Below are 18,174 nucleotides of genomic sequence, written 5' to 3' on the forward strand. Positions count from 1 at the left end.
TTTTATAATGAGTAAATTCTAAATTTTTTAATTCTATTCAATGAAAGATGCTTGGATATGAGGAGCACAATATAGTAAGGATTCTATAATCTAATAACTCATATTCACAATTTAATGCTCGTCTCTTTGGAGTATCATCCAACAACAGGAAGGGAATCTGTGGAGACATGGAGAGAGTAAGATGTATGTGATGAGCTAAATTTGAAAAGCCAATCAGCAGCAGTAAATTTAACACAATGCTTAGCAGCAAAAGCAAGCGGAAGGATCCAGAAGGAAGCAGAGCACGACAGCCACAATGATGGAATAGTAGGTAATATTTCCCTTCCCTTACCTTCATGCGCTGTGGTTCTATCACCCTTTAGACAGTAATAATAAAAACGAGAAGAGAGTGACTGAAAACACACAGCAGCTGAGGAGGAAGACATCGGAGGTAAGGAAAGCCCAAACACACTTGGGAACTTTTTATGGAAAAGTGCTTTTGTTATATTTCTTTAGCATCTGGTTAATAGTAATGATTTTTTAATTCAATAAACTAGTTTATTTTAGATGGGGACTTAGAAAGTTTCCAAATCAGAGATTTACTGTTCCACACTCATGGAGGTCTTTAGAATTTCACATAAACAAGGGTTCCTCTGTAAACGTACTAAAGGAACACCTAAAAATGATTCACACTGAAAGCTAATAATAAAATAGACCTACAAAGGGTCCAGACCAACCATCTGGAGAGAGCGCAAACATCCAGTCACACAGCACAAGTGCCTTGTAATAGGCCAAAGTTCACTGTTGGCAACTGAAGAACAAGCATCTCCACCAAGAAGGGCCAACTGCTTTCTCCTGCGGTTGATGAGACAGAGAGGGAAAGGGATCCGGAGGTGGGAAAGAGCCAATTCTGAGATCAGGCTGATTCTGCTCCCCTACCTCCAACGAGACTGCGACTCAGACAGCCACCTGAGAAAACACGCTGGGTTGATCGAGTTTGGGTAGTTTGGGAGTTTACGCTTTGTTCCAGGGTCACAGTTTTTAATCGTCTTCCTTAAACCGCACTGGTTCCTAGATTCCTTCTCTTTCGCCTTGGACCAAGCACAGATGGAACCGAGCTTGTTCTTCCTCACAGTGCTCTGTGTCTTCCGTGGCACTTGTCATCCGACGCTGGCCGTGGACGGCCAGGGGATGCCAGGTGACTCTGGCTGGACTGAGCCAGGCCTTTCACGACTAAATGCTTTATGCTACCAGGGTGAGACCTCTGCATTCAGCCTAACCCACACCACCAATTCCAGATTCTGTTTCCCCGGAACTCTGTTTCCCCGGAACTCTGTTTCCCCGGAACTCGGTTTCCCCAGAATTCTGTTTCCCTGCGTCCCCTTTCCTGGACATTTCTTTGTCAGCCATTGGTTCTGAACTGCAGGGAGTAGATACGGACTGTGACTGACTATCACTGAAATCACAACCAGAAAGCTGGGGTTACAGGATGTCACAAAGTCTGAAGGCTTAAACTCCCAAAGGACTGCCAACACGATAGCCAGAAGTTCTGCAATCCAATGTGTGTAGCAATGCCTGGTGACAAGCCACTGGTGGCTACTATGGTGGCTTTATCGCTAGTGAGTCTTCCGTCCCTGCACGAGCTACTTTTATTACTGAGAAAGCCATCTGTAAAATGATGAACTCCATTAGAGGCTCTCCCCGCTGTCCTCCTTTCTGGCTCCAATGTTGCTTGAGTCCATATCAGGAGTGGCCACTTGTTCCCTTGTACCTGGAGATGACAGGGGTAGGGAAGCCCTGACCACTGCTAGCAAACCTTGGCAGAGTCCTTCTGCATCCCAGGGTGGAGTCCTCTGCCCCTGTCAGCTGGCATTTGCTGCTACTGCTCTTTCTCCATTGCCCTGATTTCCCTGATGGGTCAAACCAGAGGACCGAAGGCATCTCGACAACATCAGACAAAGTCTTTGCTGAAAAGAATCTCCAAGAGCGGACCCTGCCCTGCTGCTAAACACCAATTTAGCTTGTACAGTCTCCCTGGCAACAGAGAAGAGAGTAGTAAGGGAGTGTCATCTGCTGAAAGTTTTGTCCCATCATTCAAACAGGTTTCAGAGCCTCTCAGCGCGGTGCTCACCAGGACTTGCCTTTTGTCCTTCATTCTCCTTCCCCACACACCTGATGACTTCCCCATTTATATCCCGCAGGAATCCTCCATGAACACAATGCAACTCAGAGAAACCCAGAAAAGCCCTGGACCTGATCCACCAGTCTTCATAATCAACGAGCTTGAACTCCGTATAGAAGAATGGGCAAAAGGGGGAGTCTACTGGAGTGGGGATTGCGGGGACAACAAGAAAACTGACACTAATTTAAACCAAGCTTCGCTCAACAAATAAGACTTATTCATCAGAGTTGGAGAAGGTTACATGTCCATCAGAAAGGCTCAAGGCCACAGGGCCCGAGAGATGAGACCACCAAAAAGCAGTTATGCTTTTTAACTAAAATCTGGTTCCTGAGATCATGCCTTCACTTCTGCATCATGCATGGCTGCTCTATAACTGGAGTGGAGAGTGAGGATAGAGACGGTGAGGCCTGAGAAACCTGAACCGTTTGGCATCTGGTCTTTTACAGGGGAAGAAAGGCTAACCGTTGTCTTACAGTGTTAACTTATTAGAGTAAGGAAGTATCCAGGTCAGGAACACTGGACAGAGAAGACCACCAAAGGCGAAAACATTTGCTTTTCTCATGGTTCCTGCCTCTCAGTCACTTTGTGGGTCACAATGGCTGCATGGACTCTAGTCACCAAACCTAAAATCCAGGTCAAACACAAGAGGGAAAAAAAGGTGGTTGGGGGGGTCCTTTCCTCCATGAGAGTCAGCTCCTCCATTAACTGACCTTCCTGGTAAGTCCATAAAACTTCCATTTATTTATGTATTTATTTTCCATACCCTATTGTCTGACTACAATGGGAGAAGATGCTCGTTTGTTTGTTTGTATGCTGGCTTTATTCTTGGGGACTACATAACTCAGCTAAAAATAGGGACCCGCTGTATTGGAGAAAGGAGAGAGAAAATGTTGGGTTCGACCTGCAGCAAACTTTGTTGCAAATTCTGCTTAGTGATGCCACAAGTAGCAGGATGTTTGTGCAACCCATACCCTTCCCATTTGAGAGAAGAACATATGGAAAGAATTTGCTTCTGTTTGCTGTGTATCGGTTGTGCGTAGACATCAAAAAAGTAGCACCCTGTGCCCCAGCCACCTTTCAACTGGACATACCGAGCGGCCACCATGATCCTTGCACAGGGTGAGGGACATAAACTGTAGTTACCCCTAACTTCTGTCTTCGGGGTCCTGAGTCAATGTGGGATCAGGAGCTGTAAATACGTAATGGCCATGTGTGTGGAGACAGGGCAATAAAGTTCACTGATCCAACAGAGAAAACACATAAGAAAGGTGTAAGACCAGTTAAATGCTAAAGGAACAGTTGGGTGGAGATTATGCCGTAATGAAGAAAGGAATCCCATTTTAATATCAGGAAGCGGCCGGAAGAGATGAAAGTGTGAGTATATGGATCCCAGACGCCGTGGTATGGGATGGAGGGCAGGGGGGGTCAGTCTGAGATGAGCAGAGAGCGCTCCCTGAACGGAAGCAAACTCAGCATGAAGGCCTTGAATTGAGTCTGGGTATTACTGAGCACGGCTATCATGACTAGACATGACTAATTAACGTTACAGAACCATCATTCTGGTCAGTGGAGGGGGTTGAGGGGCAAGATCAGGTGGGAAGACAGGGAAGATGGTTTCTCTTTACCTCCGTCACGCATTCTGCCCGCTTACGTAAAGTGGGACTGTATGTTGCTGTGTGGGATCTGTTCACCAAACAGCTAAGTAAAGAGATAACTGATAGTAAGACCCAGTACTTACCTAACCGGAACGGTTATCCTGAGAAGTCCCATCCCACAGACAGAGTGAACTGGGCATCAGAACCCTGGAATGGTTTGCTTCTACGCTCATGGGCAGTGGGTGGTGGAACAGAACTTGCATTGAGCTCTCCTGAGTCCGAGCCCAGGGCTCTTCCTGAGGCATGTCAAGGGCAATGAACATTCCAGACTCAACCTGTCACCCATAAATCCAAGGCAGCCAGCCCCGCTTGCATGCTTTGGCAGCCGCATATCCTAGTGGCATTAGTATAGGAAAACACTGAAGCATTTCCCTTCTGCTGCTTTCTGAGGCACGATATCAAGAGCGTTTTATTAGGCTTTGGCAAAGTCTCTTCGTAGGAAAAAAAAATCAGGCCTATATTTTATTATTCTTTTGTTTGGTGCTGTGGCACCTATTCGAACACTCATAAAAGATCTATCTCTCTATCCTTTCAACTCTCTATCTGCTTATAGCCCACCTCTAATTCTTTGCACCTGGAGCCCCATGGATCCTCAATGCCTTTGTTAAAGTCTCTAGTCAACAGAAATTTACAGTATTTTAATTTGGCGTTATTTTTATAATTTTTACCTCAGGAAAAAAAATCTTTCCAGATGCCCTTCGATCCTTAAGCTCAGTTTCAGTTAAAACTATCCCGCATTTATTATGTTATGTGATACACAGTCAACGCACTTAAAGCCCTGCCCGTTATTGGCCCATTGTTTCTGTCTTTTCTCCAGAGTAGACAGTAAAATCCTTACCTTGGGTTCCTACACTAGTTCAATACAGCAAAGATGAAAACTGTGGGGGACTGGGAGAAAAAGCCATCAGTAGAGAACATGCCTTTGCACCCCAATTTTATATCATTTTACAGGAAAAACCCCAACTGTGTTAGGCTTAAACATGAATAAATGTCTTCTTTTTGCTATGGATCTCCAAACAACAGACAATAAGTATTTATAGAGAACCACATTGTATCGAGTAGCACCTGTGGCACATGTCGGGTGCTGAAGTGTATACTGTGTTACAGAAATGACAATGAAGCCTCAGTACTTAAACAAAAAAACACAGACAGAACATTTCAGCCTTGCTGTCCTCTGCTGGGGACACAGTTGCATGCACTGCCCACCACTGAGCCACACTGTTGTGGAGGACGAGATTGGGCGATTAAAGTATCTAAAACCAAGGACCAGGTTAAAGCAATGATCTGTCCCACAGGGGCACATCCCTAGTTACCAATACGCGCCCCTTAGGTTCAGACCGCTGAGGGAAGACCATTTGAGTCTGAGGCCAACTTGGGCTACATAGTATCCAAAAGAGGTAGGGGAGGGGGGATCTTTTTACCGACTACCAAATTAGGAAGGAAAAATAACATAAAAAACACCATAGCTTTCACCACGAGAAATTTACTAATGTGTGCATTTTTCTTTGATATCTAAGTGAAATTAAATTTTTAAAATATTTATAAGGAAAAAAAAAGCACTGAAAATTGTTAATAGTGTTTTTGCCATACGGATTTTACTTCACAAGAAACACTGAGCGTCTCAATTTCCTTCGGCTTCTTACATTTATCAGTACAGGTTAATTCCATTTTTACTATCTCCTGATAAAATTGATTTATGGCACTATGGTAAATCACCCTGTAAGTGAATTGACCGGCTCTCTGTGGTTGAATACCACTAGTCTTCTTCCTGTATAAAAACCACTTCATTCTACTGTTTTACAGGCCTAGCCATCGCAAGGTTCTTTCAAGCACTGCGGAAGTTTTCCTTTTTAATTGTTTTATAATTGATATTCTCTAAAACTTTCATCTCCTCCTCCTTTTTGTCAAGGCCCTTCACTAATTTTCTTTTCATTTGTTTATTTCCTTTATGTGCATTTGCGGAAGCCCCAGGGAGGGAAGTGGGTTAGCTAACAATTCATTCGATTCCTGTGCATAATTATTTAAAGGATGGGATGAAGAAGCAGGGGTTGGGCACTCAGGTACTCTGAGCTCAGTTCCCAGTGTGTATGGTTCCGAAGTGAGCAGAGCAAGGCACCGCATCCCCTGATCTGAGGCGAAGGACCAGAGAAACTAGTGAACAGGCTGGAGAGAGAGAGAGAGAGCCAATCAGAGAACTGTTGGAGTGGCATGCTGCTTCCCTGAGAGCACCCCACCCTGATTTCTGTTCACCTCAGCAATCTGCCTGAATTATAAATGGAGATGGTTGGTGTTGGTGGTGTTGGTTTGTGCTCTCTCTCTCTCTCTCTCTCTCTCTCTCTCTCTCTCTCTCTCTCACACACACACACACACACACACACACACACACACACACACACACACACACATCAGAGGAGATCATTTTCCAGAAAAGAAGACTGAATTTGAAAATAGCTGGGGAAACTAAAATACTTCAGAAAGGCATCTGAGAGGTAAATTATAAGCTCTGACTGTTTTCGTAGGGCTCCCCTGATGAACATGAAGGGGAGAGTTTAATTTTTATCTTTGGCAGTGGAGACTTGATATCATGACGTCGCTGTTTCATGACGTCGCTGCGCTGATTTCATGACGTCGCTGCGCTGATTTCATGACGTCGCTGTTTTGCCGGATGAAGTTGAAGCATCCTTCTGCTCTCCCTCGGTTACAGCCTTCTGCTCCTCAAAACTCTCCTCAGGATTGAGCCTTGACAGGCTAGCAGACCCAGTGGCACTGACCCTTCCTGCTCTTGACTATACAACAGTTGTGAGCGCATGCGTCACCCCGTTTTGGGTATCTGCAGCCATCCATTTCACGGTGGATTCCTGGCTGTGTTCCCCATGCAACTGGAGGAGCTCAGCTGCCCGTCCCTTCTGCTGCCAGTGCTTCTCACGGGGGCCTCTGAGTGCGGTGGGTGGAAGTTGCTACATCTGATGACTTCACGATGAGTGTTGCTTGAAAATACTATAGAAAGAATAAATTGACTTCCTCGTTCGGTTTTACCTGTGTGATGAGCTGTGGACTGCGTCCATCAGAAGATGTAGGAATTCATTTCTCGGAGGAGATGTTCCCAAGGCATAGGGGAACATCCATGGATGGAGGCCGCCGCAGCAGCAGCAGCTGCAGCAGAAGCAGCCACCCTCTTAGCCGCCACCTTAGCATGCTTTCTTAACACTGTCCTCCTTTCCTTTTGTCCTGAGTTTGGCTAAATTAGACACATGGGCACTTTCCCTTTGCCATAGAATGAAGAAGATAGGGAATTAGAGCAACGAGTCCATCTACTCAGAGTCTGAGAGACGAAGCCTTCCAAACTGAATGAACAGGAACATCAATGTTACATCTACATTCAGTCAAATGAGTTATAAAAAACTAGGATGAGCTCCTCTAACCTCCCTCTAATCTGTCCTTAAATTCACCCTCAGGATTAAACCCCAGTTGATTTTCATTTATTTTGCATTCTATGGACAAGAATGTGTAGCCTGTTTCTAGTTGTCTGTTTTCGTTTTTCTGCTATGAGAACCCAAAGACCTGATGCTATTCTTTAGATAGGAGGGTCTAGACAATTGTATCAAGTGTATAACTACAATTGAAAAGCATACACATTTGTACGTGTGTGTGTGTGTGTGTGTGTGTGTGTGTGTGTTACAAGAGGTCTAAACTGAACCCTTTCTACATGTAGCTACACCACCATTCGCTTAGACGGTTGCTTTCTGTAAACATGCTTTCCTACAAAGCTGCTGCTCGCTGCTATGGAAGCAATGCCATTAACAGAAATAACAGTGGTGCCACAAATCTTCAGGGATTTTTTTTTTAATGGAAAGGAAAATGCTAGGACTAAAAATATACTTTTTATTTGCAACTATGGGAATACAAACAGCAGAAAAACACAAGATGGGTGTATAATTAGGATGTGGAAGGTATTCTATGGTGGTTTTAAAGAAAAGAAAGTTCATGCAATGAAATCTCTGGAGCAAAGAAAGAAAAAGAAAGGGACTGGGGATTTAGCTCAGTGGTAGAGCGCTTACCTAGGAAGCGCAAGGCCCTGGGTTCGGTCCCCAGCTCCGAAAAAAAAGAACAAAAAAAAAAAAAAAGAAAGAAAGAAAAAGAAAAAAAATCACAAAAGAGAAGGCTGAAAGGGAGTGGCATCTTCTACAAGTTTCTTCAGAGCACACCCAATGCAGAATCCTTACAGGTCTGGGTAGGACAGTGATGTGCAGCCACCCTAAGACCTTTTGGGCTTATGTTATGGATGACACCACAGACCCTGCACCCCCAAAGAGAAACAACTACCAACTCAGATACCTACTCACAATACCGTAATTGTTAACTGTCTATCCTGATTGACGTGGAATTTATAGACGTCACTAACATGTATCAAGGTATGCAAGCGCTGGAATATAAGAGAAACATTCCCTCGCTTTCAGGAAGCAAAAATAATTCATTGTTATAATGGGAGGGCGCATCTTTCAGGTATGGGATTTAAAGGAATAGTTTCAGTAGTCAGATTTCCATCTACCATGTTGGTCCTGGAGATGAAATTTAGATGGCTAGATTTGGAGGCAGGCACCTTTACCCTCAAACCATCTCATTGGCTCAACACTCTATTGTCAGTGAAGCTATTTAATGATTTCATACCTGTATAAATTGGGTTTTGGTCACTTTGGCCCTGTCCAACGCTTCTCCTGTCCTCTCACTACTTTTCCCTTCCAAATTCATGTGCTCATTTTAAAACCTACTAAGTCCACTTAGTGCTGCTTGGATGAGATGGGTATGGTACTGTTTGCAGAGCATGGACGGCTTGTCACACACCATCTGGAAAGAAAACTGAATCTCCCCCACTACTCAGCTTTAATAGCTCCTCACGTAATTCTGGGACTCCAGGAACACCTCTCAATGCTGACATTGTGGTTGTTTTGATTGTGCATAGGTCTCGGGAAGACAAATGCAGATGATATGAGGTCACTACAGCACGTTCCTCTTTATCTCAGCCCTACACATCAGTCCCACAGACTTCTGAAGGCTACCAACATCAGAGACCCAGGTCATTTAGATAATTCCTCTATTAGCATTATTAGCAGTGCCCACAAAATGGTGTTCCGCATGCTTAAACTTAATGATCTTATTATGCTAGCTGTAAATTTTTTTTTCTTTTTTTCGGAGCTGGGGATCGAACCGAGGGCCTTGCATTTGCTAGGCAAGCGCTCTACCACTGAGCTAAATCCCCAACCCTAGCTGTAAATTATTAATACCAATGTTCATCCATAAACTTTTGTTGCTGAAATTTTTTAATCAGTTATCTTTTTTCCTTTCTTTTCTTTTCTTTCTTTCTTTCTTTTTTGATCTTTTGCTTTCTTTGCAATTTAAAACTTTTAGGTGATTAAGACGAGCAATTCTGTTTTCTAGAACTCATGCACTGAGAGGCTACGGTACAGTTGTAGTAGAGAAGCAAAGGCTTCGCTGTATCTTTCTTGTCTAATAGAAGTTTGGGAAATCCTAAGAATTCAACGGAGCAGATCTGGCTCCCTTCCTCTCTGCAAGCTGTCTGGTTGTTACCGTTCCGATTTATAAAGTTGACTGTGCTCTACCTAGGATGTTTTTATTCACTTAAAATTGTCAACAGTGAATGGATTTAAAATATTATTTAAGATTTGGTAATGGGGAAATATTATAGTTAATAATTAAAAACCATCCGTAGGGGGCTGGAGAGATGGCTCAGCGGTTAAGAGCGCTGACTGCTCTTCCAGAGGTCCTGAGTTCAAATCCCAGCACCCACATGGTGGCTCACAGCCATCTGTAATGGGATCCGATGCCCTCTTCTGGTGTGTCTGAAGACAGAGACAGTGTGCTCACGTACATTAAATAAGTAAATCTTTAACAACAACAAAACACCTATCTGCAGAAACAACAAAGAGGGGGTTGGTTATGGCTTAAACTAGACGTAGGAAGACTCCATGCCAGCATTGCATCAGGACCCCGTGATGGTAGAGACCTGCTCGCCAGTCATGTTCAATGGACAGCAAGGAACTCAGTTTTAATTTTAGCAGCTAATGCCACGTCACACACATGGCTGTGTCAGCCTTCACTGATCTCTTGGATCTGATAGTACCGCTGGGCAAACAAGTGAAGCAAGTGTATACTGCGAAAGGAAAAGCGAAGCCATGGTGTCTCGCTTCTCTACAGACAGATGAACAATACATGCAGATGCTATCCAGTGATTTGGAACACTAAACCTATGTAACAGTTAAAACCATATTTCCGTTGGCAAGTCCATCAAAATGGATTCCTCGGCTGTGCTATCTGTAAATGTTCACGGTCAGCACTTACCGTCATCACCATTAGCAGCAGCGGCAGCAGTGGAATTACTTTTACCCTACAATCTGTCTTTTATTAAAAACTTCAGTCTCAAGAATTCTTTGCTGTTGGCTCCAAGTCCTCATGAAGGCCCCGGAGTGTTGTAACAGTACATTAATGCAATATTACATTAATCAGTGACACCACAGACACACACGCTTCTAAATTAAAACAACTGGAAGAATTCACATCTGTGTTGTACAGGCAAGTGTGATCCCGATTTGGCAAAAACGCCCCATGCTAGATTCGGCTGTTCCGAAACAAATTCAGTCTGTGTATTTTGTATCAACTACAGAAATGCGGGGTGAGCAAAGGTAATGTGTTTGAGCATCTCTCATCGACCACTGGAACGTAGAACGTCAAGATAACGGGCTGCAGAATCTCAGACAGACATTCCTCTCCAATTAATTCCTCTTCTAAAAGGTCTTCATCAAAAGGTTGCAAATGAAGCTGTGAGAGTCCCTTTAATTGAGCAGCAGTGAGACAGAACCCCATCAGGGAAGCTTTGAATACCTGGTAGGCTGTCCCCTGTATGTGGCCAATTTTGGTTTCAGAGGAGGAGAGCAAGAGACTATCTGGATAATTTGTAGAAAGCGGATTTCACGTCTTACTACTGAAACCTCTCGGCTCATGGCTGGTCAGCTCTGGGAAGCGAGCCACAGCTCAGCTTATTTTCCAGGGCTGTAAAAACACCACCCTTCGCCTGCCCCACCACCCTGGACTACCCAAGACTCTGGCATACTGTATGAGGTATGCCAAGAACAGAGACAACATAAGCCGGGTGGTTTGGCAACGGCACCTTTATATAGAAGCCCATGAACCACGCCAGTGGATCAGTGACATGGGTCCAGTGAAAATGAAGAAACAACCTGGAGGTGACATCTGTGGACAGCAAGAAAGCATGCAGTGCCTTCATCATGGGACAGGCTCTTCCTGGATAGTCCCGGATGGCTTGAACTCTCTGGGAATCAGTTCTTCCAACTAGTATTTTCTCTACCATGAAATCCCCACCTGAACTATTTTCATCTTCAAGGCAGACATATCCTTCTGTGCTTCTAGCAATAAATGCTATGCACTTACTTTGAGTTTACTATGGGAGAAGCATTTTCCTTGAATCTGAGCTGGTCTTGATGGGCCACGAGCTGTAGTGAAAGGAGTGTTCTGGAATTCTGAGGCAGGTCTCCAGAAGCACTGTAGCCTTTCACCAATCTCTTGCCGTATAGCTCTGGGAATTATAATCTGTCAGTAAGAATGGAGCTACCCAGAGGAGGCACAAAGCCACATAAAGGAAATCTGTGCAGAGTTAAAGCTGTACATAGGCTTCTAGCCATCCCAGTGAAAGGACAAGATCATGCTAGTTATATTTACCTGGTGTTGATAATGTCTATAACAAAAGAGGCCACCCACACAATTACACACGTAGGTAGTTCTGAGGTACAGAAAATGGTTGTTCAAAGTGACTGATGATGGGGACACAACTGTCTCATCTTATCCACTCCTCACCTTCCATGGTTTTAGTGTCTTTAGTCCATGGTGGTCTGTAGCTTTAAAAATTCCAGAAAAAAAATAACTCACAGCTTTCAAACAGCATGTCTGTCATCCCGAGCATGTCATTTAGCCAAATCAGTCTTCTGATGTGAAAATGGTACATGCTCTCGCTATCATTATAAGACGACCAAGGAGAGTATTAAAAAAAAAGTATTCTGCGAGAGACCGTATTCACGAGATTTTTATTACAGAACATGATCGCTGTTTTAGTTTTTAATTCCTTACAGTGCCTGATCTATAAAATAAAACTGCATGGGGATATGAATACATAGGAAAGATATGATACACTCACGTATAATTATTCTCCGTGGCTCAAGCATCTATTATGGCACTGTGCACGCATCCCCTTCCATAGGAAGGACGACGGTCGTTTGTTATACGGTGATAAACAGAGCACTTCCTAACTTCTAGCTTTCATTTTTCTGCTGGCTCCTAGTTCAGTTACAAATCTTCTCAGCCCTCCCCTGAATTAAGTCTTCGTTATAGCCTTGGAAAATACATAGCCAAAAATCTGCCTCCCTCCATGGTGGCCATCGTCATACACAGGAGCCTATACCTACCTACAGCTTCCATGTTCCTCTCACTTCCCACTTTTCACAATCTGGCGTTCGCAGCCTCCATTGTGAAATGGTGGAACTCCCAAGTCAGGAAGAACCTTAAAGGCCATATACCGTCTAGGCATACGTCCTCGACTGAATTCCCTTCCCGAAGGTTTCTTCTAAGTAACAAGTGTCTCAAAGCTGCTGTAGCACGGTCAAGGAGCACGCCATCTGGTGTCACCTCAAATTGCTCATTCTATCTCTGAGTATGAAAGATGACAAAGCACTGGCTTTGGAAGCATATTATAACGTTCTACTCACGGAGATAGACGGCTGAGTGATTAAATGCTTGCTGGACAGGCCTGAGGACCTGAGTTCGGATCCCTAGTACCAAGTCAAAGCCAGGCACAGAGGTACCCACCATTAATTCCAGCACTGGGAGAGGGAAGAGGCAATCTTCAGGGCTCACTGGCTAGCTAGTCTAGCCAAAATAGCAAGTGCCAGCAAGAGGACCTGTCTGAAAAAGAGTGTGGAGGAGCAGCCGAAGTAACCATCCCACCATTTTCCTCTGCTTTCACATATGCTACGCAGTGGAGCTCACCACAAGCCCTGTCGCATACATGCATGTGTATGCCACCCCCTTTTCAAGTTTCCCTTCACTGCTGTGACTACCGCGGGGAACTATGGAAGCGTTTGTCATAGTTGAGTAAGGCATGGATTATGCAGTGGGGCAGGTGGAAGACCATGTTGCACACATATTCCAGTCTAAAATGTTACAATGTTACACATAAAATTAGTCCATAAAGTCACAGGATAGATATCGATGTCACTTTCCTTTCGACACAGAGAGCTACAGTCTTCCCTTCTGATAAAGTTTGGGAAGCCTGCACCCATATTATTGGGTTTAGCATTTGAGAGCCCAGGAGGCAAGCCACTAACCACTTTGGTCATCCTGGTACTCCAACTGCCAAACTTCAGAGACCCAGACGTGAAAGCGAAGGAGAGGAGGACCCGAAGCGTCCAAACCACACATTCTTCTGCCAAGATCTACCCGATCGTCCCTGGGATAGGAAGGATGTCCAACGTCATGTTTCCTTCTTCCCCAATCTTCTGCTGACAGGACTGTCGGGCTGTCCTTCTCAGGGAAAGAGTGTGTGTCTTTCGAAAATTTGCCTTATTATTAAAGGGCACACACAGAACAGAACCCCAACTCTCCCATCTCTTATGAGTTGTAAGACCCGATTTCAGAGGTCAATAACCAGGAATTTACACATTTTCTGCAAGTAGCCTGTCCCTGACACTAAAAGCCTTCTGGATACAAGGTAAAAGGCAACTATGAAGGAAAAAGCCCCGAAACAATGGTTAGAGTTCTAGAAGAGAAACCTGGTCTAACTAAACCGATGTGGGAGCATTTGCTTTATTCCTGAAAAAAAAAACCACTGTTAAGTTATATTGATGGAACATCTTACATCAACAACAACAGAGAGAGAGAGAGAGAGAGAGAGAGAGAGAGAGAGAGAGAGAGAGAGAGAGAGAGAGAGAGAGATTGATTTCCAAGTGACTCATGAAGTTGGGCCAAAGGACCAAAGTTTAAATGGGATATAAACATAAAAATTGATTTAGACGAAACAGTGGGGGAGCAAGGGATCCTCCAGGAAACTAGGCAAAAAGAAGAAAGCCCAGCCTTGGGCCTGTGAGTATTCCGCAGAGGAGGGAAATTAGAGTAGACTCTAGAGGAAAACCAGAGAGACTCCCGAGGCAGAGTGGCCAGTTAAGTTTTTAAAAATTGCAGAGCCAAGGGATACAGGAAGTACTGAAGTGGACAGCAGCGCTTAGCATGGCAGACCCCGATGGCTCTGCCCATCTGTCCTGGTAAGGACAGCTGCTGGCCGGTTGACAGACTAGCCCTCTCACCCCCCCACCCCCAAAAATGAGTGCTTCATTCAGGAGAGACCCTGCCTCAAAGGAATAAGGTAAAAAGAGATGCGTGAGGATGTGTGACACCCTCCTCTGGCCTTTGTGCGCACAAGTGTGCACATCTGCACACCCACGTACAAAGAGTTAGTACTCAGTGTGCGCATGTTGGGGCGGAGGTAGGGGAGAACAGAGATTCTCATACCCATGACTCACGTCATCGTTAATGTCAACTGAAATCATCACGTCATTTCCGTTGTGACGCAGTCATCCGGACTCCCATTTGCCAACAAAACTGCCTTTCAAAACAATCTTTCCCCTAATCTCCAGTAGTAAACTCTACATCAGCCTCCCAGCTTCGGCCTCCAGCTTCAGCCATCCACCACCCACATCAACCCCGTGTATCCCAACACCACCAGAACCTCACAGCCATGTGAACCTGTACAAGCACCATTCTCCCAAAGCCTCTCCTTATTTAGTACTCTGTATTTGAATGGGACACCCAGGTACTCCTAATAAAATCTCCATGCATCTGCTGGCTGTCAACAAGAGGACTGCTCAAGTTCTTTGGTCAGGAGCCCCCCTCTTGGTGGTCCCTACCCAGACCTTTCTCTGCACCACCTACTTTTCCTTCATGGTTTAGAACATCTTCAGTGAGATTTAGGGAATGTTTTATCATCTCCATTAGATTTTATTCATTGAAATGAGCCTCTTCCAACTCATTTTGCATTCCCTTTATTATACCTGGAACAGTCATGAAGGTTTTATTTAATTAAGTCAAAAGCAAACTGTTAACAAGTATATATATATATATATATATACATATATATATATATATATATACATATATATATATATAAATAAATTTATGAGTGTGAATATTCACTCAGAAGGAATGACAGTCTGGAAACTTTAAGGAGGACTTAACTGGAGTTCACATGAACTCACTGAGCTCATATGAACACCAAAGCAGAGCCAAAGGTTGTTTTTATTTCTTAGATCCACAATTTACTTACATTTCATTGTGGAATGTTTCAAATATACGGAAAATAAGAAAGAACAGCTTTCTTCCTGGCGCGCAGCTTAAGTCAATGACACGCCCCCCGTTTAGTCTTTTGTCTCTGTGACTTCTTTCCTTCCTTTTACATTCTCTGGCACGTGTTCCGGATCTTTCTTGTTAGCACTTCCATCAAGGAGTTGGAAGGAAGGATGTGTCAAGGACTGTCAGTGCCCCACATTGGCTCTCATTCCCTTCCTTTATGAGGTAAAACTACTGGCACTTAAGAACGCTCCTTCCTAGACTCCTCCACTCTGCCGTGCCTGTGGAACCACGCAACTCTGGGGAGCATAGATGATGTGTGATTTGGGATGCTTTCTTCTTCCGTGTGCTCCCTACAAACAGCTTGCATACAGATGAAGAGAAAACCCAGAGGATCCAACGACAGTCGGATGAGAGCCTGGCCCTGGAGCCTCATGAGAAAACATGGCTACCAGCCTTCCTTCCGACCATCCATTTTAAACTCCTGTCATTCGAAGTCTGTTTCAACTGTTGTTCTGATAGCTGAACTAAGAGAGAAACTAATACTCGGCAATAGTAGGAGAATCCTGTTCCGATGGTTGTGAGAGAGTTTCTGTTCCCACCATCATAGATAATCAACCTTGCCATACGTGCCCATCCTACAAGCTGTCATTCTGTCCCTTGGGGATGCCGACAGCTGACTCTGAGTGGATACAACAAAAGCATGACAGTGGAAGGTGGCTAGGCTTTGGTTCAGATATAATTTGTTTGAACTGCCTTGGAGACTTCTACAAATATACATACATACACACATACACATGCATACATACATACATGTATGCTTATATCCTATAAGACATTTCACAAGTCTAGAAAATAGTAGACTTCCTTAAGATATTGATTATGGAGAATAAACAAGGCTGTTTGTACTATAAAAATGAGCACACTACTTGGTGATATATACACAGGAGTATCTAGAAAAGGCAACTTTCCCTCCCTTTGGTTCCCAAGTGCACCTAAGTCACAGAGGTTTACAGTATCTGGCACTGAGAGACTCTACTGAGAAGGTTCATCACTGAACAGTGATTAGGAGACCCTGAAAATTACAAAGCTGGTTTCTTTTTTAAAAAAACAGTGAAAGTAGCATAGGAAATACTTATGGACAAAAACCTTAGGACTTCTCCTAAGAAATACGACCCATTTAAATTGACACCTATCAGCGGTGCCTTCATTCGCATCACAGAAACTGATGTAATTACGCAACCCTCATAATTTGGAAATGAGGCTGGGGGCAACTAAGTGGGAAACTCTTACTGTTTAGACCAGCAAGGATTACAGTCATTACTTGGGGGCTGGTTCCAAGATCCTGTAAGAGTAAAGTCGAAGAGGCTTTAGTCCCTCACATGAAATAACACGGTGCTTGTACAGAACCCATGCATCCGTTCCTTTGTACTTGAAATTCCCTCTGGTTACTGACAGACAAACACAACAGGAGAAAGTCTGAACAAGGTCAGTGTAGATGCATGCTGTTCAAATGCGTTCAGTGAGCGCTTGCTGAATTAGGGCTGGACAACCCATGGATCCAGAACACTTAAGTAATACCCAATCCCATCCCAGAGTCCTGTGAGTCACATAGTTACACCTAACAGCTGAAAAATGGAGTTGGCCTAATCGCCAGGAAAAGAAGAGGAGGACTTGGAGATCCATTAGCAACCTGTGCCTCAGTAAGCAGTGAGCACGAAAACAGTTCAGTGAACTGCACTGGGAAGCGTCAACTGCAGCAGGAGGAGAGGAGACTTAGACAAACTTGCTCAGAAAGGCCTAACAGTATCTTTTTCAAACATCTCTTTTATGGGGTTGGACAAGTGGCCTGGCAATTACAAGCAATTTTTATTCTTGCAGAGAACCTAGGTTTGGTTCCTAGTAACTATGTGGTTTATAATAATCCTTAACTTTAGTTCCAGGTGATCTGACCCCCATTTCTGGCCTCCATGGGTACCAGATATACATATAATGTGTGTGTGTGTGTGTGTGTGTGTGTGTGTGTGTGTGTGTGTGTGTGTACATGCATAAAATAACTAATTATTTACTCCTTTTTACAACACAAGAAGTAAATTCATTAAATAAATTTATTGGTGTAAAGAACTGGTTAGGAAAAACAAACGAAAAGTCCTGAACTCCAAAGTAACTTTTCAAGTAGTACATTACTGCTTTAAAATGGTTCTCTTGTAAGAAAAATTAACACGTATAACTTACAATTGTTTAATAGTTTTCCTAAGTGAAAATGGAAGTGCTTTTTTTTTTGGAGAACACTTGAACTTTTAAGAGTTATTAACTTCAAATTGTCTTTGGCTAAACCGTGGTGTCCTAGTTACTGGGCTTGCAGCACGCAGGTGACCCAGAAACCACACGCATTCATCACGGCTGTTGTCAGAGTCTCCGAGCCACACTGGAGAGACTTGCTAAGAGTCTGCGGAATATTGTTTCACGATGATGGCATTTCCAGAAATGAAGGGAATTACACATCAGTATAGCAATGAAGCTATGCAGGTAACCATAACAACTGCCACAAACTCAATAACATTCTACGATCCTGAAGGTTTTTTTTTTCCTTTCTTCCCCTTTTAATTGCCAGCAGGATCGGAGAAATTGGGAGAAAGAGGCATGAAACATGTATGGCTCATCTACATGCTTAGCCCACTGTGACATCCTGCCATGAGCTCCACACTGGGCCTTGTGGTTCCTACATGTACCCTGAAGAGCAGCAAAAACCTGGACCCTTTCGCACAGGGTCAGTACAGAACGCCTGGTCAGAGAAGTGTTTCTCCAAACTGAGTTCTGTTTTGTGTTCCCACTTTCCGAGTCTGCACATGAACAAGCAGACTATCTCTAACAGCACACAATTAGAAATGTCCGAAAGTTCCTAAGAATCGAAAACGTCAAAGGAGGGCACAG

The 18,174-nt window shown here is 44.0% G+C and overlaps 1 protein-coding gene across 10 annotated transcripts in view; it reads right to left on the reverse strand.

Annotated features, from left to right (window-relative positions):
* Nucleotides 1-18,174, reverse strand: part of Aig1 (androgen-induced 1) — a 222,909-nt gene that overhangs the window by 117,543 nt on the left and 87,192 nt on the right. For 3 of the 10 annotated variants that reach the window (XR_010064540.1, XR_010064541.1, XM_008758604.4), the window contains one exon: nucleotides 1-18,174. This exon is cut by the window's right edge. The exons of the other annotated variants lie outside the window; for them this stretch is intronic. The gene's annotated coding sequence lies outside the window, so the exon portion shown is untranslated. 10 annotated transcript variants of the gene reach the window in all.

This window comes from Rattus norvegicus, chromosome 1 (genome assembly GCF_036323735.1).
Source record: "Rattus norvegicus strain BN/NHsdMcwi chromosome 1, GRCr8, whole genome shotgun sequence".
Taxonomy (NCBI): Eukaryota; Metazoa; Chordata; class Mammalia; order Rodentia; family Muridae; genus Rattus; species Rattus norvegicus.